Source organism: Rhinolophus sinicus, chromosome 2, assembly GCF_057876585.1.
Source record: "Rhinolophus sinicus isolate RSI-liver-muscle chromosome 2, RSI-T2T, whole genome shotgun sequence".
Taxonomy (NCBI): domain Eukaryota; kingdom Metazoa; phylum Chordata; class Mammalia; order Chiroptera; family Rhinolophidae; genus Rhinolophus; species Rhinolophus sinicus.
In genome coordinates, this window is record NC_142502.1 from 7,727,721 (window position 1) to 7,745,167 (window position 17,447).

Here is a 17,447-nt window from a genome sequence, read left to right on the forward strand (position 1 = left end):
TAGAAACATTGAAACTGGTCTGCGTAGTAAATGTATAGGAAGCAGAATCAAGCTCTAGTGGAAAGGAAGTGAAGAAAGAAAAGAAAGCTTTCAGAAAGACCCAGCTAAATTACACTTGTTAAATCAAATTATACCATTGATCCAAATCTCAAAATAAACGATCTAGTGCCACCATTACAATCCCCCTGTCTTAACATTAAAGATGCAAGAAACTCGATAATCACAAATCCTGATAATGATAAATTACTGGAGAAGAGATTTTCTTTCTTCAATCCTCACAGCCCTCTTCTCCTCAAAGAAATCCACAAAGCTGGAAAGATATAGGAAACAAAAGAGGTAAAGAAAAATCTAGGGCAAAAACAAAAACGTGGAAATTCTCACAGCAGAGTTCTTGAATGCTAAACTAAGCCCTGATGACTCAAATACTTTGAATGTGAATCCTGAAGTCAATCTTTTCATTGAAAAGAATATGTCTACAGTCTAACATTTTATAAAACACGTGTGAAACAGAATTGAAAATGTAAATTCAAAAACATGTCACACCTAACTGATGCAATAAAAAATGTAGAGAAGTGAAAGTAACTGAAATAGGCTTTCCCCTCATTCTTGCTTAAAACACTTGCTGATGTCTGCTTAGAACTGAGCTAGAGAAAGGATTACACAGAAAGAAGGGAGGGTTGCTCTCGGATCTGAGGTCCGTGAGAACTGGGGGTGGGATGGGGGCGGTCCCCCTCTGCCCCCTGCCTGACCTCCACCTCTCAGCAGCCACCGTTTTTCCACCTGCAAAGCACCTTGCCAAGTCCAAGTGCCCTCAGGAAGGTCAGTTATGGTGCGCTGGCTCAAACTCTCCCACCTTTCCCGGGTTCGATGGCTGTAAGTCTTTTTAGATGTTAATTTCATGATTCACCCAAAGGCTTTCAAAAGAAAGAGGCTTTTAAGTAATGAAAGAATCAAATGGGTTTTAAAGTCCGGGCTAGCTGATTCAGCTCAGTCTCTAGAAAGGTACAAAAGCATGCTGCAGAACTGGTTTGGCTTGGAACTGAAACCGCGGAGGAGAAAATGTTTGCAAAACTGGGAGGCGTCACTTCCAGAAGGGAACTGAGCAAGGGGCCCACTTCCCAGTGAAGTTTATTTATCTCGAGATTTCTTCCCTGTCCACGTATTATTATCACAGGTGACTGGCTAGAACTACATTTAAATATCTGAGATTCACATCAAAACAATGTTTCCTATGATTGAATTTAATAAAGTTTCAACACAGAACTGTTTTAAACCAGTCTTGTCCAGGACTCAGTTTTGGATGACTCTTACGCTGAACTGTACTGTGGGATTTTCTTTCCATTTGCAAGATTTAAATGTTTAACAAGTATTTGCTGGTGAAGGGATTAACAAAAGCACGGGTGAGTCACACAATCCCTCAACTAAACTGCTGAAATGGAGGGAAAGTGCAGCGAGGGATCTTCTCAGGGGGAAAGATAAAGGTTAGGCTGAGTGATCTCGGCAACAACCCCCCCCCAACACACCTCACACAGCGCCCCCACCACCACCACCAGTTCAGCGCTGAAGTCCAGATACCTCACCCTCCAGGCCCTATAAAGGAGAGAGGCCTCAAGTGGCTTTTTCTCTTTCTTCCTTTTTTATTATAATGAAGTATTTCAAACATACACAAAGGCATGAAAAGTTAATATGATCAACACTGTTTATTCAGTTTAAGAAATAAAACATTACAAAAATAGTTCCCAGTGTAACCCTAATGCTAATCTAATTCTCTGCCCTCCCTTCAAGAAGCAACTCCTATCTTGAGTGTCCTTATTTCCACGGACTTCTTTTACTAATGTGTACATATTTCTAAACTCTATTTAGGTGTTATTCTGTACATTTTAAAGCTTCGTGTGAATGTTGTTAAAAACAAAATTCAACCGAGTAAATTTGAAGATCTAATCGGTTTTATTAAGTGGTTCATGAATCAGGCAGCGCCCCATCTGGCAAACAGAAGGGTCCTCTGAGGGGTTGAACAAAACGGGAGGTTTTTGTAGGAAGAAGGGTGGGGCAAGGGAGCTGTTAACAAAAGAAAAGAAAGGGTTATTTTTAGGCCATCTTTTCTTTAGGGAAAGAAAAGGGGAAGGGCTTTCATTATGTAGGTTGCCTCTTCTTTCTAGGGGGTTTGGAGAGGACCTATGTGACAGGTTACTTTACTGGTGCTTGACCAGAAAATTCCATACTGGTCGATTGAGATTATGTTTCTGGGAGAGGTTGAAACTACAATTAGACCAGGCATTAAATCTAGGTTTGGTATCATGGGCTTTTAGCACGAGTGACGCCATTTGGGACCGGTGGTTATTTTTTTCTAACGTTTAGCTCCCCCCCCCCCCCCCACTTTGGTCATATTCTCAGTTTAACTGAGAGATGTGATAAAAAAATTAAGGCATTAGTGTCTCTTTCAGCTCCTGTTCTGCAGCTCTGTTGATCCGCGGTGTGGCATGACATTGTTGCTTAATCTGTGACATTTACAGGTCACAGTTCCAGGTTTGGTTCCAGGTTCATAATCCTTAAATCGGTCATTCTCTAATTTCCCTCTTTGATATTCCAGTCTGAGGGCGATTGTTGACTGGGCAATTAGGGACTGCAAACACGCATTTAAAGCATTTGAGAGAATACAATGCCAGGGAGATTATTATGATAACTATAATTTCCAATGTTTGGGGTGCACTTTGAAGCCACAGTCCCCAAGAACCAAACCAATCAAAGAAAGACCCCATTGAAGGAGTCATCCTTTTAAGCCAAATGGCTTGCTCAATGAGCTCATGAAACTGAGTTTCAGCTTCCCCAGAAGGCATGATCCAGGTACAGCAGGTGGTGTTGGCCACAGTGCAGGCCCTTCATTGCTCAGCTAAAGATAATCAAGGGCTATTCTATTATGGGGAACACCTTTAGTCAGAGAGTCTAAGGATCTTTGCTGGGCAGCTGATGCCTTAGCAACTAAATCTGCAATGTCTCCAAGCATTAAGGAAGGACTTTCTTTCTGATCCTATTCCCATTTGTATCTATTCCTAACCAGGAAAATATGGCCCTGCCAAAATTAGCAAAGCCTAAATCATGGAAAGCCTCGTAGGTAAGTCCTTTCTAGAACAGACAGGATACAATGAGATCACCTAAAAGGCATTGCCCAACTGAGCGGCAGCCATCTAGGCATTCACAGGCCCAACGAGAATGACAACTACAGACAAGGATAAATCCTGTCAGGGCACAACAGCCCATTCAAGCCAGGGGTCAGCTAGGTTTTCTCCTAGCCTGAAATAAAAACTTGCTCTAACTTTCAGAGGATTCCCCCTTAACAATGGCCTGAGAGATGTAGAGGACGGCGTTATCTTTCCAGGCCGATGCCAAAGCAAAGGAAAGGAAGAAGAGAATAAAGGGTTTCATGGTTAGCTCAGTTGGAAATCTGGATCCAGCGTCTTGGGCAGAAGCAGTCTACACCAACATCAGCTACTTCTGTTCCTAGTCAATTTGATGTGAAGGTCCCCAGCTTGTGTGAAGAATCAAAAGGTGAGCCTTCTGCAGCTGTAAGATGTGTACCCAAGGTTCGATGACTTCTAGTTTTGTATCAAGTGTCAGTGGTCAAGTGTACTTGGTAAGGTCTCTTCCACCGGGGCTCATGGGCTGTGCTTCTCTGATGAAACTTCCAGAATACCCAGTCACCAGGCTCTACATCATAACCAACAGAAACCCTTGAATTGGGGTCTGGGAAATCTTCCTTAAGGGGTCTGGGAAATCTTCCTTAACCTGTTAATGGTGGGCTTGAGTATAAGACATTAAAGACTTACAGTAGCTGCACATACTAGTATGAAACAAGGGACTAACCAACACACATTGGTCTACCAAGGACTATCTCATGATTCCGTGTGGAGTGAAAACACATTGTCTAATGGTTTGTTTGCCACTGTGAAGGTATCAGGCTGATGGTAGGGGAAAGCTTTAACCCATCTGGAAAACACACATACTACAAGAACATATTGAAAACCCGTACTAAGTGGGAGTTGAATGAAGTCCAACTTAAATGTACTGTGGAGAACGAAGGAATGCAAAAACCTGAAAACGGGTTTCCCAGGGAGCCTGAGAACCAAGTAGCCACCTCAGGTTTCCCATCGCCCCAACTGTCCGTTCAACTTATAGCGATCATTTACCTGTCTTAGCTTCTCTGATTTAAGAGCAGACTGCTGCCAAGTTTCAAGGACATAGCAAAGGATGGCGACGAGGGGCCATGTTTGCAGAAGCAGAACGGACTTCATCCACACGTACCACAATCTGATACTCAGGCTCAGTCCTTTCTGTGTGTGCCTCAACTTTGATGACAGACACCCAATGCCAGGACATCTCAGACTTGCGGGAATTTCACGTAATTTGTGGAACACTTGTAACATATACAAATACAACATAAAGAAGGCTCAATGTTATACTTCCTGTTTTTTAACGTTTATTTATTTAAGTGTGCTTTCCAGGACCCATCAGCTCCAAGTCACATAGTTGTTTCAGTCTAGTTGTGGATGGCGCAGCTCACAGTGGCCCATGTGGGGATCGAACCGGCAACCTTGTTGTTAAGGGCTCGTACTCTAACCAACTGAGCTAACCGGTCGCCCCCTATACTTCTTATTTGACAATGCTTCCCATGTAATTTAACATGTCAAACAAGCCTAATTAGTTCAACACCTCCTTTTAAGAAGAAGAGAGACAAATTCTTTGAGATTTTTTCCAGGGGTCCTCTGGGAATTCTCAAGGTTAGTTTGGAGTCATAAAAACTTTTTTTTTTGGATGTGATTTTGGGAAGTTTGTCAAAAAAGGTTTTGACATTTACTAAAAAGATGTACGTTATCTATTTACCAAAGTGTCAATAAAAATTTCAAAGACAAGTACAGAAGGTTAGTTCTTACTATGAGAAGATTCATTTTTCTTAAGTAAAAGATCTGAGTAAAACAACATAAAACACAGAAAATTATTATTTTTTATTTATTTAATTTTTTAAAGATTTTATTGGGGAAGGGGAACAGGACTTTATTGGGGAACAGTGTGTACTTCCAGGACTTTTTTCCAAGTCAAGTTGTTGTCCTTTCAATCTTAGTTGTGGAGGGTGCTGTTCACCTTCAAGTTGTTGTCCTTTCAGTCTTAGTAATGGAGGGTGCAGCTCAGCTCCAGGTCCAGTTGCCATTGCTAGTTGCAGGGGGCGCAGCCCACCATCCCTTGCGGGAGTCGAACCAGCAACCTTGTGGTTGAGAGGATGCGCTCCAACCTAGAGCCATCAGGGAGCTCAGCGGCAGCTCAGCTCAAGGTGCCGTGTTCAATCTTAGTTGCAGGGGGTGCAGCCCACCATCCCTTGCGGGAGTCAAGGAATCAAACTGGCAACCTTGTGGTTGAGAGGACGCGCGCCAACCAACTGAGCCATCCAGGAGCTTAGCTGCAGCTCAGCTCAAGGTGTCGTGTTCAATCTTAGTTGCAGGGGGCGGAGCCCACCATCCCTTGCGGGACTCGAGGAATTGAACTGGCAACCTTGTGGTTGAGAGCCCACTGGCCCATGCCCATGTGGGAATCGAACCGGCAGCCTTTGGAGTTAAGAGCTCTAACCGCCTGAGCCACCAGGCTGGCCCCACAGAAAATTATTTTGATAAAACACAGAATCTTTGCTTCCTCAACAAATTACTTGGAAAGAAAATCCTTTTAATATCTCTTATCGGGAGCAGAATGACAATCCAACAACAGTGTCCTTTTAGTAGAAGAAGTTTTAGTTTTACAGAAGCACATGATTGATATTAAAGCCTAATTTTCTAATCTCTTATAACAACAATTCAAATTTAGCCAGCTTGATTAAAAAGGTAAAATTCTCCCTCTTCCCGTTCTAAAACAACCAGGACAAAATTACTTTCATTTCCTTAATGAAAATGCATCTTTATCCCTCATACCTTTTCTTAGCCAGGAACACATCTTCCTTTCCTTGTGTAGTCATCCCTGTATTATTTCTAGTAGCTCAATTACATACATAAGAATTTCCAGCCTTTAAAAAATCTTAACAGTTATCACCAGCAATACCTTTTTATGACCAATCTGTAAGGCAGGGCAAACTTCTTATTGCTAAACATCTCTTCTTCTTACTGTCCCGCAGTGACCCTTTGAAGCCCCAAGATACCGTACTTCATCCTTAGCTCAGAATGCCATACTTACCTCGTTTATGAAATCTTTGTTCTTGTATTCAGTCTATTGTTTCCCAGAGGATATAGTACTTTGAGGCTCTTTGGACTATGTGCAGTTGAGTTTCAGCTCCCTAATTTGCATGTGCCCCCAGGGCATTGTCTACCAAGCCCATGTGGCCATCTACACATTTAAGTCACCAGACTGGCAAACACCCCCCAGCATGGCGCTAGCTTAAACATTCATTTACAACTCCAGTTTCCAGCTCCCTTTCCATGTGTGACCCCTGGGAATTTCCTTGATCTCTGACCTCAAAGAAGTATTTATAAGGATATTAGTTACATTTACACCAGCATTTCTAGGTATATGTATCTGGGTTCTTTTCACTTTGTTGTTGGTTGTTCTGGTGGTGGAATTAGCAGAGATTCCAGCCTAGTTAATAGCACGGTGTGTCTTGGGAGCGGGACATGGGATATTCGTTTTTGCTGGAGAAGCTCTAGGAGATCGAGCATGTCTCAAGGGTCAACAGCTGGGGCAGCAGCTGCCCAATATCTAGAGTGAAGCTGACTGGGGCAAAAGCAGCAGCTCTCCTGAGGCACCAGTTCCGGGAGTTGTTCTCAGAGTCATTCTTGGAAGCCCAGTGAGGTCCTGCTCCTCCAGCTATTCCAGTGATTTTGTAAGAAGCTGATGCCCTTTGTCAAAGCTCTTTCGCACTAAGATAGCATGAGCGGTTTCTGTTATCTACAGTTGAACCTTGCCTGACGCAGACACGAGTCTAAAGATGAAAGAAAAAGTAATAAATACATGTAAAAAAGATTTGACTATATTTGTAATTGAAGAAATGCAAATTAAAACAAGACACATTTTTAAAAATATTTAATTTTTTAAAGATATATTTCACCTATTACATTCGGAAATATTCAAAATACAAGGCCCAGTAATGGTAAAGATTTGACGAAGCAGAGACATTCATTCACTGGTACTGCTAATGTAAAATCAGAACAACTGTTCTGATTGACAAAGCCTTACAAATATGTACGACTTTTGACCTACATATGTGTTTCTGCTTCTGAGAGTTTATACTAAAGGAATAATTAAGGCTGCGCACAAAAATTTAATTTCAAGAATGTTCAATGGATTGTCATTTTTTTTTAAAAAAAAGAGATTATCTCATGCTGAACAATTGAGAGCTGGTCAAATAAATTACGGCACATACATAAGACAGACTTTTGAAACTCTACAGGAGAAGAATGCTAACAACAAGGGAAACTGTTGCCAACATAATAAATGGAAAGACCCGTTGTGAACAATGTGCACAAGACGATTCCATTTTTGGTAAGCTAAGGAGTTGATAAAATAATTTTTCTTCTTGGTAACCAATTACTGAAGACATAGGCAAGGACAGAGAAGCGCCCTGGCACACCTGGGCAGCGCGCTGGGTCCTCTCCCACACCTCACACAAGGTGGGGCTGGCACAGAGCTGTGAAGGAGGGAGTGGGCTACCTCAGCCCCCCAGAGCTTCTGCTGTCCCTGCTCCTCCTCCCTTTCAACACCTGTGCCCACAAAAGGCTCTGTGGACTCTTCCCTACAGAGTTTAAAAGCAATTAGAGAAAGATCAGAGCCCTTAGAAGGCTCGGACTCTCAGATCAGAATCTAAAGAGAAATTCTCTTGTAGATTTCTGCAAAAAAGAATCAACTGCACAGATGTTGTAATGATAGATGGGAAGCCTGTGCAATGCCTTTACCATCAGTCCACACACACGCCCACCTATGCTGCCACCCCACGACCCTACCCCAACCCTGTTGCCCACCCCAGTCACTGTTCTTACTTCCCTATTCCTGCTTGGGATGGCGGTGGTTGTCACAATTTAAAATCACATCAACATTGATTTGACCCCATTCTATGCTCAGCTGGGTGACCAAGTGCTACTGAAGAGAAAGCCTGGGATGCCCAAGGAGCTTCTTTGGGAGAGGTGGGCTTACCAAGTCCTGGAGAGATGTAGGTAGTTGGGACAAGCAGGGCAACAGTTTGCAAGGGCCCAGAGGCAGGGCAATGATGAAACCCATCTGGCTGGAGCAGAGAATGTGGGTGGAGCTGCTTCTCCCCACAGATTAGACAGAAGCTCCAGGGACATTTATGGATAGGATGGATGGGATGGTAGGATATGGAAGAGTGAGCTGATTAACTTGGATTTTATCTCGTACATGAAAGTGACTCAAATAAATGCTCTGAGCATCCCAGTGATAAGTTGAAAATGTGCTTAGAAAGATGGATTTGTGCAGGGTGGGTAAGGAAGGGAGAACTGGTGCTGATGAGCGAGCTAGACTGTAGACTACTCCCCAGGAGATAAAGGACTCAGGGAGGCAGCCACAAAAACGCACATTGTGAAATAAGAATCATTGAATTTTGGAACCTAAAATTGGATGTGATGGTTCAAATTAGGAAAGACTCAAAGTCAGTGCTGACACATAAACCTGGGGAAATCTGATTCATTCCCCTGTCCCCTTCCCATTCATTCATTCATTCACCGAACATCAGGTGAGTCCTTACTATGTGGCAGGCCCTGTGCAAAGAACTAGAGATGAAAAAGAAGGGAAAGAGAGACAGCGTCTGCTCAAGAAGCTCATAGCCTGGTCAAAAGACAGACTCAACAGTTATAAAAATGATTGGAGATGCAGGCCTGGCAGTTGGCCCAGGGCTCTGCAGGGCATGGAGGAGGGTCTTTAATCCCAATGACAGGTAGTGCCATCCACATTAACACCTCTCCCCCCCACTGGTTCATTCTGCCATGGCTTTGATGGAGGCAAAAAGATGAAAATTCCCAAGGGTCTGGGGGTAGAATCTCTGGTCTGTGGGAAGGAGAGCACTGTAGATGGGAAGGAGCCCCAAGTAGGCTGTCTCGCTTTCCTGAGCACAAGGTGTGGTGGGTGGACCCCAACAGTACCAGGTCACCACACATTTGGTTAGATCCCCACATGGCTTCTCACCTACCTTCCTTCCACTATTGTGCAGATAATACTGAGAATCCTGGATGTTGGAGCTGGAAAAGAACATTCTCTTGTAGATGAAGAAATTACCCTGCTAAGACTCCCTGTTCTTCATACCTCTCCACTTGCTCCCACTAATAAAACTTAACCACGCTGAGTCATTAGAAAGCTAAGTGATAAATACACAATAATGTGCTAATGAAGTTAACAGAATGGTGTTAAGAACTGGTAGTGACTTCTCCTTCTAGGGTCATTTACTTTTTATAACAGAAAGTTCTTCAACACCCTTAACAACAACAGATTGCATGCCCCTAAGTGGATTCTGTCAGATACTAGAAGAGGGTAAATGGGCTGTCTTAGAAAGGAAGTGAGAGCTTCTCCATTTTCACCCTTCAAACCCAGGTTGCTGCCTCCTTGGCCTTCTATGAATGCAGCTGAGCCTGTACATTCAAATCTTCTGACATGCACCAAGTTGACAGATGTGTGATCTAATTAGGAGAAAGAGGCAGGTGGAAGAGAATGGTGATGAAAGCAAAGGACATCAAAGAAACACAGGACAGGAATGATTATAATCCTCTGCTCCTTTTTCTTAATATCAGGATTTGAAATTGTTTCACAAGCAATGTATGGTATGTAATATCAGTTGCATATCAGTGATTTGGGGTCAGAAACCCTAGGAAACATCAAAAGATGGGCCTTCTGTTCCCAGTGCTGACACTGAGGGCTGGGACCCACTTCCCCAGGACAAGCTGGCTGTGTGCTCTACTCCTGTCCTGGACTTCCTCTCCAAACAGTGTACAATGTGTGCACTGCATAGAGGCCACCTACGAAGACAGAGAGGCTGAAATCCAGCTCGTGCTCAGTTCACCAAGCCCTGGTCTTGACCAGATCTATACCAGTCCAAAAAACAAACACCTTTTTTTTAGTGGTCTGACCAAATAAGTGTCTGTATCTAATTTGAACAAAGGCATGTATAGGATAGAGGCATCTATCTACCTCTTGCTTCCCAGGAGACAAGACAAAATTGATGCCTTTAGAAATAAATAAGGTATCTCAGTCCCTCCAAGGGCCCAGGTCAGACCATTTCAGAGTGGAGAGGAATAGCCCTCATTTTTCCAAGTCCCTTAAATTGTATCCACTATCACTTCTATTCAACATTACATTGGAGGTCTTAGGTAATGCAAGAAGACAAGAAAAAGAAATAAAAGGTATAAAGATTGCACAGAAGAAGTAAAACTGTATTTATTTGTAGATGACATACTTATAAACATAGAAAAAATAAATAAATTAATAGAATTAGTAAATAAATTCATCGTGGGCCTTTAAGGTCAATATGCAAAAATCAATCATATTGCCATATATTGATAATAAAAAACTGGAAAATAAAAAAATTTAAATGTCATTCATAATAACATCAAAAATATAAATATATAGGAATAAATCTAACAACAAAGAAAGGGTCCAATCATCATGCTGATAACTGCAAAACATTTCTGAGAGAAATTAAAGAAGACCTAACTGATATATACTCCAATATAAAGAAGGAAGGGTAAAGGGATCTATATGGTGCTAACATTTCTACATTCCACTTGAAATAAAATATTTGTTCTAGTTAGACTGCGAACTGTTAAAATAAATTAAGTATGTGCATTATAATTGCTAGAGCAACCACTAAAGACATACAGAGATATAATGAAAAACTCACTAGAAAATTTAAATGGAATACTAAAAAATATTCAAATAACCCAAAACAAGGCAGGAAAAGGGAAATAAAGAAATTAAAAATAAAGGAAACAAACAGAAAAGAAATAATAAAATTTAAAAATAACCTAAATCCAGACATATCAATAAATACATAAATGATCTAAAAGAGGGGTCAGCAAATTTTTTCTTTAAAGTGCCAGACAGTAAATATTTTACGATTTCTCAGCCACATGGCCTCCACTGTTTAACTCATTTTGTAGTAGGAAAGCAGCCATAGGCAAGACATAAACGAATGAGCATGGCTGGATTTCAATAAAACTTTATTTACAAAAACAGGCAGCTAATGGGATTTGCTGGCCCCTGGTCAAAACACAACAATTAAAAGATAAGAGATGGGCTGGCCTGGTGGCTCAGGCAGTTAGAGCTCCATGCTCCTAACTCCGAAGGCTGCTGGTTGGATTCCCACTTGGGCCAGTGGGCTCTCAACCACAAGGTTGCCGGTTCAATTCCTCGAGTCCCACAAGGGATGGTGGGCTCCGCCCCCTGCAACTAAGATTGAACACGGCACCTTGAGCTGAGCTGCCGCTGAGCTGCCGCTGAGCTGCCGCTGAGCTGCCGCTGAGCTGCCGCTGAGCTGCCGCTGAGCTGCCGCTGAGCTGCCGCTGAGCTGCCGCTGAGCTGCCGCTGAGCTGCCGCTGAGCTGCCGCTGAGCTGCCGCTGAGCTGCCGCTGAGCTGCCGCTGAGCTGCCGCTGAGCTGCCGCTGAGCTGCCGCTGAGCTCCTGGATGACTCAGTTGGTTGGAGCACGTCCTCTCAACCACAAAGTTGCCGGTTCGACTCTCGCAAGGGATGGTGGGCTGTGTCCCCTGCAACTAGCAACGGCAACTGGACCTGGGGCTGAGCTGCGCCCTCCACAACTAAGACTGAAAGGACAACAACTTGACTTGGAAAAAAGTCCTGGAAGTACACACTGTTCCCCAATAGAGTCCTGTTCCCCTTCCCCAATAAAATCTTTTAAAATAAAAATAAAATAAAAAGATAAGAGATTTTCAGAATGGATTAAAAAAAAAAACAGACCAAACTATAGGCTGTCTAAAAAACAAAACACATACACACACTGGAGTGGCTAAATTAGCATTACACAAAGTAGACGTCAGAGCAAGAAAAATTACAAGGGATAAAGAGGGACGTACGTTATTGTTGAAAGACAATTCTCCAAAGGCTCTCACATTTGGAACATCTTGTGAGCAGGGCAATGACTGTCTTGGATCTGTGAGTACCTTTTCAAGAGTGTTTGTATAGTCAACAGCATTAGAAATAGAAATAGTGGTTCCCACCCAAGCAAGGGCTTGCTTTGTTTTCAGTCCAGTATAACAATGATACTGTCTCCCTTTGGAGCAAAAGTCAGTATGGCTTGATCAAAGATTTGGGTCCCCCTAATCTTAGGGGTCCTCTGCTGTGATGCAACCTGCTTCATGTGCTGGTACCACCTGGTCTGCCTCCCATCATCCAGTGGGAAATGGGGCTCAAGGAACTGGTGCAAATGCCGATACTGTGGCTTCTAGTCCTGTGGCTAATAAAGTCCTGTGCCACTAACGCAGGAGCCAATGTCTTCTGCCAGCATTCGTGAAACTGGCAGGCTAACTGGTTAGCTGACAAGTGGAGTAAAACCTCAGACCTTTCGCTGCCCTTGCAAATGATGAAAGCCTCTCCAAGATAACACATGTCAGATAGCACCTGACAACAGAACTTCAAAATACCCACAGCAAAAACTGATAAAACTGAAAGGAGAAATGGACAAATCCACAATTATAGGTGGAGAGTTCAACATTCCTCTCTCAGTAATCAACAACAAAAAATCAGCAGGATACAGAACTGAAAAACACCCTCAGCCAACTAACTTGACTGATATTTGTAGAATATTTCACCTAATACGTTCTTGCTGAGGGCATTCACCAAAATAGACCGTATCCATAAACAAACTTTGAGAAATTAAAAAAACTGAAATCATACAAAACATGTTCTATGGCCACAACAGAAACCAATAAGAGAAAGATAACTGGAAAATCTCAAAATTTAAAAATTAACCAACAGAATTTCTGGTTTCAGCTCTCCTGGGGGTCTCGTCTGAGAGGGCCCCACACTTTCATGGGTTTTATCTCCAGGAGCCCCACCATGGTTTCAGGCAGGGGAAGGAGAAAAGTAAAGATTTTGAAAAACACCCAGAGAGGTTGCCATAACAAAGGCCTGCCCTGTAAGGGAAACTACCAGTTTTATCTGATTCGGAGGAATGGCAATTAGCCAACTCCAGAACCCTTGAGCCTTCTAGTCTCAGGTAAAAAGAGGCGGGGGGGGGGGGGGGGGGGGGGGAGAAAAGCTAAGAACTGCCTTTGAAGGTCATAGGCCAAGGACTCAGGCCCACTAAAACACTACGATTTAACTGTATGATTAGAGAACACCTCCCTTCCCCCACACCGTACCACCACATCCATAGGGCTCCAGTATATAGTAATGGGATTACAACTGAGAGCTAGCTGCAAAACACAGACTGTGCTTAAGAAGACTCTTGGGAGAATCCGATGACAACAGCGGTGCATAAAACACCAAGGAAACTAAAGGAAGCCTCGAGCTATAGCGAACATTAAATACAGGCCAAATCCCCACCAGATTAACACAAAACTTCACACTAAAAGCCTAATCACCCCAGTTCCTATTAGCTGGTACATGATATCTGGCTTTCAACAGAAAAATTACAGTGCGTGTTAAAAGGCAAGAAAAAGTACAGTCTGAAGAGACAAAGCAAGCCTCAGAACCTGACTCAGATATAACAGAGTTTAGAATTATCAGACAAGGAGTTTAAAACAAGTATGATGAGTAAGTTAAGGGTTACAAGCAAAAAGTGGATATGCAAGAACAGATGGGTAATAAGCACACAATATGGCCAATTGTTTTTTCACAAAGTTGCAAAGTCAATTCAATAAATATAGTCTTTTTATCAAAGGACTTGTATCCAGAATACATGAAGAACCCTAAAAAATTCAACAGGAAGAATACAACCTGACTTTTTTTCTTAAAATGGGCAAAAGGCATGAACAGACCTTACCAATGAGAATAAAGGTGTGTGGCAGACAAGCCCCCAGAATGGTGCTCAGCACCACGAGCCTTCAGGGATCGCACAGTAAAACCACGATGTGATATTGCTCTCACCTATTAGAACCCCTAAAAAATAAAAAAGTGATGATAACAAGTGCTGGAGAGGGTACAGCGCAACTGGAACTCGCACACATTGCTGATGGGAACACAGAATGGTCCTCTCTGGAAAACAGTTTGGCATATTTGTACAAAGTTAAACATACACTTACCAAATGATCCAGCAACCCTCTCCTGGGTGCTTAATATGGAGAAATGAAAATGTATGTTTACACAAAAACCTGTACACAAATGTTTGTATCAGCACTAGGTATAATTGTCAAAAAGTGGAAAGAACCCAAATTTCCTTCAACATGGGCATAAACAGTGGTACATCAATACGATAGAATACTACTGAGTGATAAAAAGGAATGGCTACTGATATATGCAACAACATGGATAGATCTCACAGGTAGAATGCTAAAGAAGTTAAAGAAGCCACACTCAAAAGTCTACCTACTATATGATTCCATTTAGTATATAACATTCTGGAAAAAGCAAAACTACGGCAATGAAGAACAGATTGGTGATTTCTACAGGTTACAGGTGGGGAAAGGATACAACTGCAAAGGGGCAGCATAGGGGAATTTTGGGGGGTGACAGAACTGTTCTGGGTCCTGATTACGGTGGTGGTTACACTATGCATGTGTAAAAAATCTCATAGAACTGTACATTTTTTAAAAACTCAATGTTATTGTATGTTGACTTTTAAAACAAAGTGAAATAAAGACTTCATAAGAAACCAAAAAGGCAAAGCACAGACTGTGAGAATATATTCATGATGCCTAACAAAAGACTCATATCCAGAAAATATAAAACATTCCTAGAAATCATAGGGAAAAAACAGACGAGCCCATTAAAAAAATAGAAGACGTGAACAATCATTTCCCAAAAAGTTACTCAAATGGTAAAGGAGCTGAACATCATTATTCATCAGGGAAACACAAATGAAAACCACAGGAAAATACTGCTACATACCAAGAATTTAAAAGACTATTAATGCCAACTGTTGGCAAGGATGTGAAGTAATTTTCATATATCGATTCAACCTTTTTTGGGAGCTGGTAGGTAGTGTCTCTTAAGACTAAATATACACTTATCCTATGACACAAAAATTCTGTTCATAGGCATATACCCAACAAATTGAATGCATTTATTCACCAAAAGACCATATGAATTTCACAGCAGCTGCATTCATAATAGCCCCAAACTGAAAACAACCAAAAGGTCCATTAGTGGTAGAACGGATAAATTAATTGCAGTATATTCCTACAATAAAATACTACCCAGCAATAAACAAACTACTGATATATGCAATGTCATGGATGCATCTTACATTGCGTTAGATGAAAGAAACCACAGAAAAAAAAAGCACAATGCTTGATCATGATTATCTGACGTTTGGGAACAGGTATATTAATATATAGTAATAGCGGTCAGAATAGTGGTTACCTCTGGGGTGGTAAGTATCGACTGGGAAGGAGCAGGTGTTAACCTGGGTGATAGAAATGTCTTGTATCTTGATCTTGGAGCTGATCACATGTATAGATATGTATAAATTCACCGAGCTATCCTCTTAAAATCTGTGCACGTTATTATGTGTAAGTTACACTTCAATTAGAAAAAAGAAAGAAGAAGCAATGACGGAGAAAAAAAAACTAGAGAGAATGAGAGAAAAGAAAGGACGGAGTAGGAAAAGAAGGGAGGGAGGGAAGGAAGGAGTGAAATAAGGGAGAAATGAACATGATCACCAGGAGTGTGCCTCAAAAATGTTATCGGGCAGGTACTGTTATCTGCATCTTAAAGACGGGAACGCCCCAAGGTTTGCTGATGTGTTCAGTGCCATAGAGCGGGTGTGTGACTCGAGCAGAGGCTGGCACTCAAGCGTGTCCCACGCCAAAGCCTTTGTTTTTCCACCGACTAGCTCGAAGTACCTCCTCCAGGAAAGGTGACCCCGAGAAACGCCTCCCACACTGAGTTGACTCGTCCTCCGGAAAGGATGCCTATTCATCACCAACGGCCTCAACTGGGTGTGGCCCCTTCTGTCCCCCACCCACAGCTGTGACCGCTCCCCGAGGGTAGAAACGCGTCCGTTCATTTCAGACTTTCCTCCAAGGCCTAGCGCCCGCTGCATTCCCATTTTCTCCAGCGGGACAAGCAGTCACCGCTGGAAACGGTTGCTGCCTGCTCTGTGAACGTGCCCTTTGATTACGCAAGCCGCAGGCTGCGGCCGGCCCTTCTTCCCGAGGAGGAACCCAGTTAGGAGGAGTGGAGCGATGATTTGTGATGATCTAGTGCCCAGGCGCGTCACTGTTACTCACACAGAAACGCCAGGTTACGCGAGTGTTTTGGAGCAGCCGCTCACAACCTTCCTCGCCTACATCAGGCGGAAACAGGTGCGCAGGACCCGCCCCGCCCCTCAGGTGGGGCAAGCTCCGCCCCACTCACCTGCGTGCGCAACCCCACCCCAGCGCGCGGCTCTGAGCCGGCAGCGCGGGCCAGCACGTATTTATATGGCGCTATTTTGGTCGCGCGCTCTGATTGGCCGGCCGCGGGTGACGACATGCTCGCGCGCCGCGGGGCAGGACGGGACCGAGACCTGGGGGAGGAGCGCTTCCGGCAGCCCCGAGGGATGACAGAGTGGGTCTGGGTCCCAGGGAGTCTGTGCTCTCCAGGCCTCCAGGCCCGGACCTTCTCTACAGATACTCTGGGACCTCCAGGCCCACTCCGCAATCTGTTGGTTGGGTTATATTTTAATGAAAGAACCTGTGTGGCTGAAAAGAGCTGCTAAGAGCCAAACACCTCTGGGAGGGAGTTGCTAGATGGCATTACACTTCTTACAAGCCACATGGCGGAAGCACATGAATCATACCAGATGCTAGCCCAAAGCTGCATTTCCTGTCTAGAAGCACTGTCAGCTCCCTCTGCAGACCTGTCTTTCTGCCATTCTTACCTCGCCCTTTGCAAAACAAGACCTCAGAGGCCTTCGTGATTTTCATCCAGGCTGTTGCCTGGCCTCCCTCTCTCCCTACAGTGCTTTTATCTACCTTTCACTGAAGCCAGAGGAACAAAACACTGCTTAGACATCTCAAAAGGATCGCATTTCCACCGCATTCCCATATCATGATCAGAGCCACGTCTGGTTTCCCATGGATTGTGGTTGTCCATCAGGCGGCATTATTTCTCTGAGTCTTAAGGGTCTTCGATTTCTTTTGGCAGCAAACTGGTTTTGAGCTTGTTTGTTGAAAGTTACTAAATAAATATCAAGTATGGTTACAGAATATCAAAAATCTTGATCATACTTTAAAAAGATAAGCAAAAAGGACCATTAAGAGCCATCACTGTCTATTGGATGGGAACTTAGCTTGAAAGGGGTTCTGTTAATGAGTT

The 17,447-nt window shown here is 43.2% G+C and overlaps 1 long non-coding RNA gene across 1 annotated transcript; it reads right to left on the bottom strand.

The window, feature by feature from the left end:
* Nucleotides 1–4,981: 4,981 nt before the first annotated feature.
* LOC141571729 (uncharacterized) lies at nt 4,982–16,518 on the bottom strand. Its single transcript, XR_012496809.2, has 2 exons — nt 16,379–16,518; nt 4,982–6,952 (listed from the first exon to the last, which is right to left on the bottom strand). It is a non-coding gene; the product is annotated as an uncharacterized LOC141571729 (long non-coding RNA).
* Between the last annotated feature and the right edge of the window lie 929 nt (nt 16,519–17,447).